A 5846-nucleotide genomic window follows, 5' to 3' on the forward strand; every position below is an offset into this window, starting at 1 on the left:
CTTATTTGAGTTCAAAATGGATCACAAAGCAGTGGAAACAACTCACAACATGAACAACGCATTTGGCCCAGGAACTGCTAATGAACATACAGTGCAGGGGTGGTTCAAGAAGTTTTCCCAAGGAGGCAAAGCCTTGAAGATGAGAGGGCTGGTGGCTGGCCACTGGAAGTTGACAACGACCTATTGAGAGGATCATCAAAACTGATCCTCTTACAACTACATGAGAAGTTGCTGAAGAACTCAGCGTCAGCCATTCTATGGTCTTTGGGCATTTGAAGCAAATTGGAAAGGTGATAAAGCTTGATAAGTGGGTGCCTTAGGAGCTGAGTGGAAATCAAAAAAATTGTCATTTTGAAGTGTTGTCTTCTATTCTATGCAACAACAGCAAACCATTTCTTGATTGGCTTGTGCCGTGTGACAAAAAGTGGATTTCATAGACAACTGGCAACAACCAGCTTAATAGTTGGACCGAAAAAAAAACTCCAAAGCACTTCCCAAAGCCAGACTTGCATTGAAAAAGGTCGTGGGCACCGTTTGGTGGTCTGCTGCCGGTCTGATCCACTGTAGCTGTCTGAAACCATTACATCTGAGAAGTGTGCTCAGCAAATTGTTAAGATGCGCTGGACAAAAACTGCAACACCCACAGCCGACGTTGGTCACCAGAAAGGGTCCAGTTCTCCACGACAACGCCTGACCACACACTGTACAACCGGCGCTTCAAAGGTTGAACAAATTGGGCTCTGAAGTTTTGCCTCATCTGCCCTACTCAACCTCTTGCCAATCAACTACCACATCTTCAAGCATCCTGACAACTTTTTGCAGGGAAAATGCTTCCACAACCAGCAGGAGGCAGAAAATGCTTTCCAAGAGTTCGTCAAATCCTGAAGCACAGATTTTTTCCGCTACAGGAATGAACCAACTTATTTCTCGTTGGCAAAAACGTGTTGATTGTCATGGTTCCTATTTTGTTTAATAAAGATGTGTTTGAGTCTGTTTGTAGTGATTTAAAATTCACGGTCTGAAACCACAATTACTTTCTCACCAACCTAATACTTCGCAAGTTGGCCATCATTATAGCCCTAATCTTCTAGATATTTTATTCCTTCAACATGTAATGAATACCTACTCTGGCAGGCTTCCCGCATCCCTACCCGCACCCCCCCCCCACCCCCCCAAGTGCTTAAAATAAGTTACTGCTGGAGATAGTCCCTGCTCTCATGGAGGTTATGTTTTCTGCCTTACTTGAGAAAATAGAACTTGGAGGATCTGAAGGAGACCTAGCCTGTAGGGGAACCATAGTATGGTTGAAATCTTTCGGAAGAAAAACTGATGGTAGAGTTTTTATTTATTTTATATTATTATTATTATTATTTTGATGGTAGAGTTTTTAAAGAGCTAATTCTAGTAGTTAGGCTCAAAGACACCAGGGAAAGCTGGTGTCTCCCCACTCAAGGACTGAACACAGCTAGATTGTTAATAACCTTTTGGAGCCTGGATTCTCTCATCTGTTTAAAAAGTCTACAGAGTTGTTGGGAGAATGAAATGAAAGGGACGCATGTTAAGTGCCTGGCCTGGTGCCTCCATGACAACCAGGGCTCCTAAAATGGTCTCTGGTATACCAAGTGTGGCAGCAGTGGGCAAGGCAGGGGGCACAGCGGGCATGCTGAGACAGTCAGTCATGGTTGGGAGGGTTTCAGGCTCAGAAGCAAACATTTCCCTCACACGTGTGCTTGCACAAAAGGTTCGGTGACTCAGAACAGTGAAAATGCAGCGTGTTCCTCGCTCTGCTGCTGAATGTGATCTTCAGGGCAGAAATGCTCCAGATGAGGCTGGCTCAGTATTTGTCAGAGCCGCGGAGGAGGTTTGGCGCCGAGTTGATAATCTTCTCTGCCTTGGGAAAAACGTTAACGGTTTCTCTTTAAAGATTTCTTGTAAAAGGAAGAGTAAAATAAAACTCTTCTGAGGCTATTGTTATGTATTTTTATTATACTAAAGAGTTCATATATTGCTTACTATTAAATCACAGCTAAGTTTCTGGGGTTGGAGGTGGGGGTGGGGGAGTTCTTCATAAAAAATGCAAAGACCTCATGGGAGAGCCTCAGGTAGAAGGCTATTTAAAGTAAATTATTTACTGATGAAGTACAAATTTTTCAGAGTGGCTAACTTAAATCTTGACTGTGCTCTAGTACCTTCATTTTAAAGAGTATTTCACAGATCCAAAAGCTATGATACTGATATACTATGGAAATCAAAAAGCAAATTTAAGTGATTTATAATTAAATCACCACTTGATAATTGGTGGTGTTCTTGGCAGACAGGGTGTTTGTTTGTTTTGGGTAAAACAAATGACCTTTCAAGAGGCCTTTCTAATGTTTAATGTGTGGCACAGAAACCTAATTTATTTGGAAGGGGTGGGAGTCAGAAAATAATATGACTAAGATAAGAAATGATAGCTTTAAATCTACTTTTTTTTTTTTTTTACTACACTGGGAAAAAATAATTTTAGTAGCCAGTATTTTGTTTTTCTTCCCATGCTAGCTACAGAATATTTTTGATCTTAGTAAGTCCTTTAAGGCCTTCACATTAAAATTACTTTTATAATTGTCTTTAAATAAAGGAAAACTTGGGTAGATTGGTTTATCTCTATGTCAAAGCCGGGCCTCACTTAGTGAGGTAAGTAGGTGCAGGGGTTGCTGAGGGTGGAAAGTGGAGAGATTGTATTGAAGACAGAGAAAGTGGTGCAGCAGGAGATAACCAATTTTCAAATACTGTTTCTTTACATTTTTTGATTTTTAGCCTCCAAGGTTGTTTAGTCTAATTTATTTAATTTCTCGAAGTGCTGACTAACATATTAGCCAGGGATTAACTTAGGAAACAGTTTCCAAAGTGAAGTTGATTTTAACTTCTGAAATACAAGGTTATTTAACTGGAATGTGTGCATCTCATCTGGATTCTCGAGTTTATTTGAAAGTTTTAAGCCCTTCTCTCTCTCTCTCTCTCTTTTTTTCTATAGCTTTTCATGGATACTGCTCCAACAAAGGTATTCAGATCATTGACTATACTTTGCAGTTCTTTGATGATTTTAAAACTGTAGATTTAACCTGTTAGTTGTGACTCTTGGTTCCATCCCTTCCTGTTTGCTTGTTTTAATTTTAGTCTTAGGTAGCAGTTTTAGTTTTCTTTAACTGTAAAGTATCTTTCGTATGTTTACAACTTAAGTTGAAATCTGTCTTTATATGAAAAGTTCTGTTGGTTTCTGTGTACAGATAATGCTGGAAGTAGTTTCTGTGATATTTTGTTGGGTTAATTATGAATGCTATGTTTTGGATGGTAGATGTTTTTGGTAATACTAAATTTTTATTTAAAATGAATCTCACTTTTGTAGGCATTTGCTGAAAGGATACTTAGAATGAGTTATTGTAACAGCTGTTCTTGATCCCCACCCTGACCCCCCTGCAGGTTAGTTATTTCTTGGCATTTCTTTGCTTAGTGGCCAGGCATATATCTTTTAGTGTTTGATAAGAGGGAAATCTCATGAAGTGCCAGCTTGAACTTTGGGAACAGGGGAGTTCTTTTATATCCTATTTTTTCAAAATTTAAAAATATTCTGATTCCTTTTGATTTTCAACTACAGTTATTTACCAAAAGAACAAATCTGAATGGCCCATATATTATTTTCAGTTAAACATTTTCTGACTTTATTCTCTTCATCTTTTATTCAGCTCCTTTCTTAGTATCATTCATATTTTAGAGGAGCAGTTCTGTTAGAGTTCTTTATTCACCAGTCAGTTCAAAAATTTGGTCCAATTGTCTTTCAGTCTGAAAAGCTGAACAAGTTAGGCAGAGTAAATTTGTTCTAATTGTATAATATCACATATTTATTTCATTTCCCAGATAGTTTACTTTTGTACCATTAAAATTTGGTTGACAGTGTACTTTTCACAAAAGAAAAACATCTTGTTCCTGATGCTGATGATATTTGTTGTTCCTTCAAGTTCTAATTTGAAAGTAAAATTACTTTCTTGGCACTACTATGCAATTTATGATATTGATCTTTTTATATCCAATCCATAATGCTATAATATCATTACAGATTATGAATTCTGCAAAGTTCTTTATTTTAGGATCATCTCAGCTGAATCATTCTCTGCATTTTGCTCATTTATCCTTATTTGTATTCGTATAAGTTGTGCTATGGAATTTATTCAACAAATATTTATTGAGCAACTGCTTTGAACAAGGCACTGGGCCAAGTATTACTGAGGGAAGGGAGGAGGGGATGTGAAGATTTATTAACAACATGCTTGTTATCACTGAAAGATTGAGAAAGGAATATACTCTTAAGTCATTATCTCAATGAAGACAGGCAATGAAGGAATAAGTCATCATTAAGTAATTTTGCTCTTTAGATTTAAACAGCATTAGTTTTATAGATACTTGTGATGGAAGTGTCACTTGATAATTCCTGCACAAAGTGAATTATTTTTTCAATATGTGGTGAAAATGATCTGTCTTATGGTGTCTTTCTCGTGCGTGTTTTTAACCTTTAAAAGAAACGAGAAAAAACTTCATTTTGGTATGTAACTAGTCATAATATATATATATAAAATATGAATATATACATGTGGTTAACAATATACTGAAAACTATATCTACTAAAACAGCTAAAGTAAAAGATCTAGATTCCAGTTATTTCTGTATCTCTAATTTGAATGTCAAAGTATCACATAGGACATAATTTAAAATGAGATACTTTGTTTTATTTTAAGAATGTCTTATTTATTGGTAAAGGAGATAATTACAGAGCACCTTTTAAGTTGATTATTGCTTAAATTAAAGGCACTAAAGATGAAGATGGCTAAAATTTTAAGAAATAGATTTGGTGTGTGTGACTTAAACTGAAAAGCGTTCTGATTTTCATGTTCTTTTATAGGTGCTGGGGAAGAATTGCTTTGACTCGAATGTGTAACAGAATTAACATTATGATTTTACATTTTGGGAGCTGTTCTCAACTGCTCTTAGAATTTTATATTGTACTATTGTCATTAGCTTTTTGGAAGCAGCAAGTGAAACAAACATTTTAATGTGCATTTATTTCCTTTTTGACAATAAACTCTAAAAAGCTTAGAATTTAGCTAGCAAATACAACTGAATTTTGGATTTTAACCCCACTATTATATTCTAATTTGAAACTACTGTTTTTTTTTTCCGGGTTGTATCTTTCTTATCTTTCTTTTTTATTTTTTAAATTATGAAAATAAGATAACACATTTACAGGCAACTTGGAAAATACAGAACAAAGTTACATATAGTTCCACTGTACATTATAACTGTTTTAGTAGATAAATTAAGATTTTTAGTTGGAGTTTCAATATCAAACTCTGAGAAATGAATAGAATGAATATACAAGAGAAGTAGAAGAATATAGTAGACCTGAAAAGCATTATGAACTAATTGGACATAATTAAGATTTATACAATTTTCACACAATAGTAGGATGCAAATTCAATTCAAGTTCCCATAGACTATAAGCTAAGAGACACTGGAACATATCCAAGACATAAAACCAGGTGCAGAAATTTCATGCTCTAAAAGTATTGAAATCATACAGAGAGTGTTTTCTTATTACTGTGGAATTATGTTAGAGATCAGTATCAAAAGATATTTGAAAATGACCCACATATTTTCAAGTGCAGTGTGACATTTACCAGAAGAGATCTACGGCTTAGCCATTGAAAGTCTCAATAAAGTTAGAAGACTGCAAAAACACAAAGTGATTGCAGAGAAGAGAGCGTTTAAATGAGAAATTAGTCTCAAAAATGAGAAGTTAATATCTAAGATATTTT

General features: G+C 35.6%; 1 long non-coding RNA gene across 1 annotated transcript; it reads left to right on the top strand.

Annotated features, from left to right (window-relative positions):
* The first annotated feature begins 1830 nt into the window (after positions 1 to 1830).
* LOC133071472 (uncharacterized) lies at positions 1831 to 5064 on the top strand. Its single transcript, XR_009696427.1, has 4 exons — positions 1831 to 1861; positions 3014 to 3040; positions 3386 to 3459; positions 4934 to 5064. It is a non-coding gene; the product is annotated as an uncharacterized LOC133071472 (long non-coding RNA).
* Positions 5065 to 5846: the final 782 nt, after the last annotated feature.

This window comes from Dama dama, chromosome 16 (genome assembly GCF_033118175.1).
Source record: "Dama dama isolate Ldn47 chromosome 16, ASM3311817v1, whole genome shotgun sequence".
NCBI classification, from domain to species: Eukaryota; Metazoa; Chordata; class Mammalia; order Artiodactyla; family Cervidae; genus Dama; species Dama dama.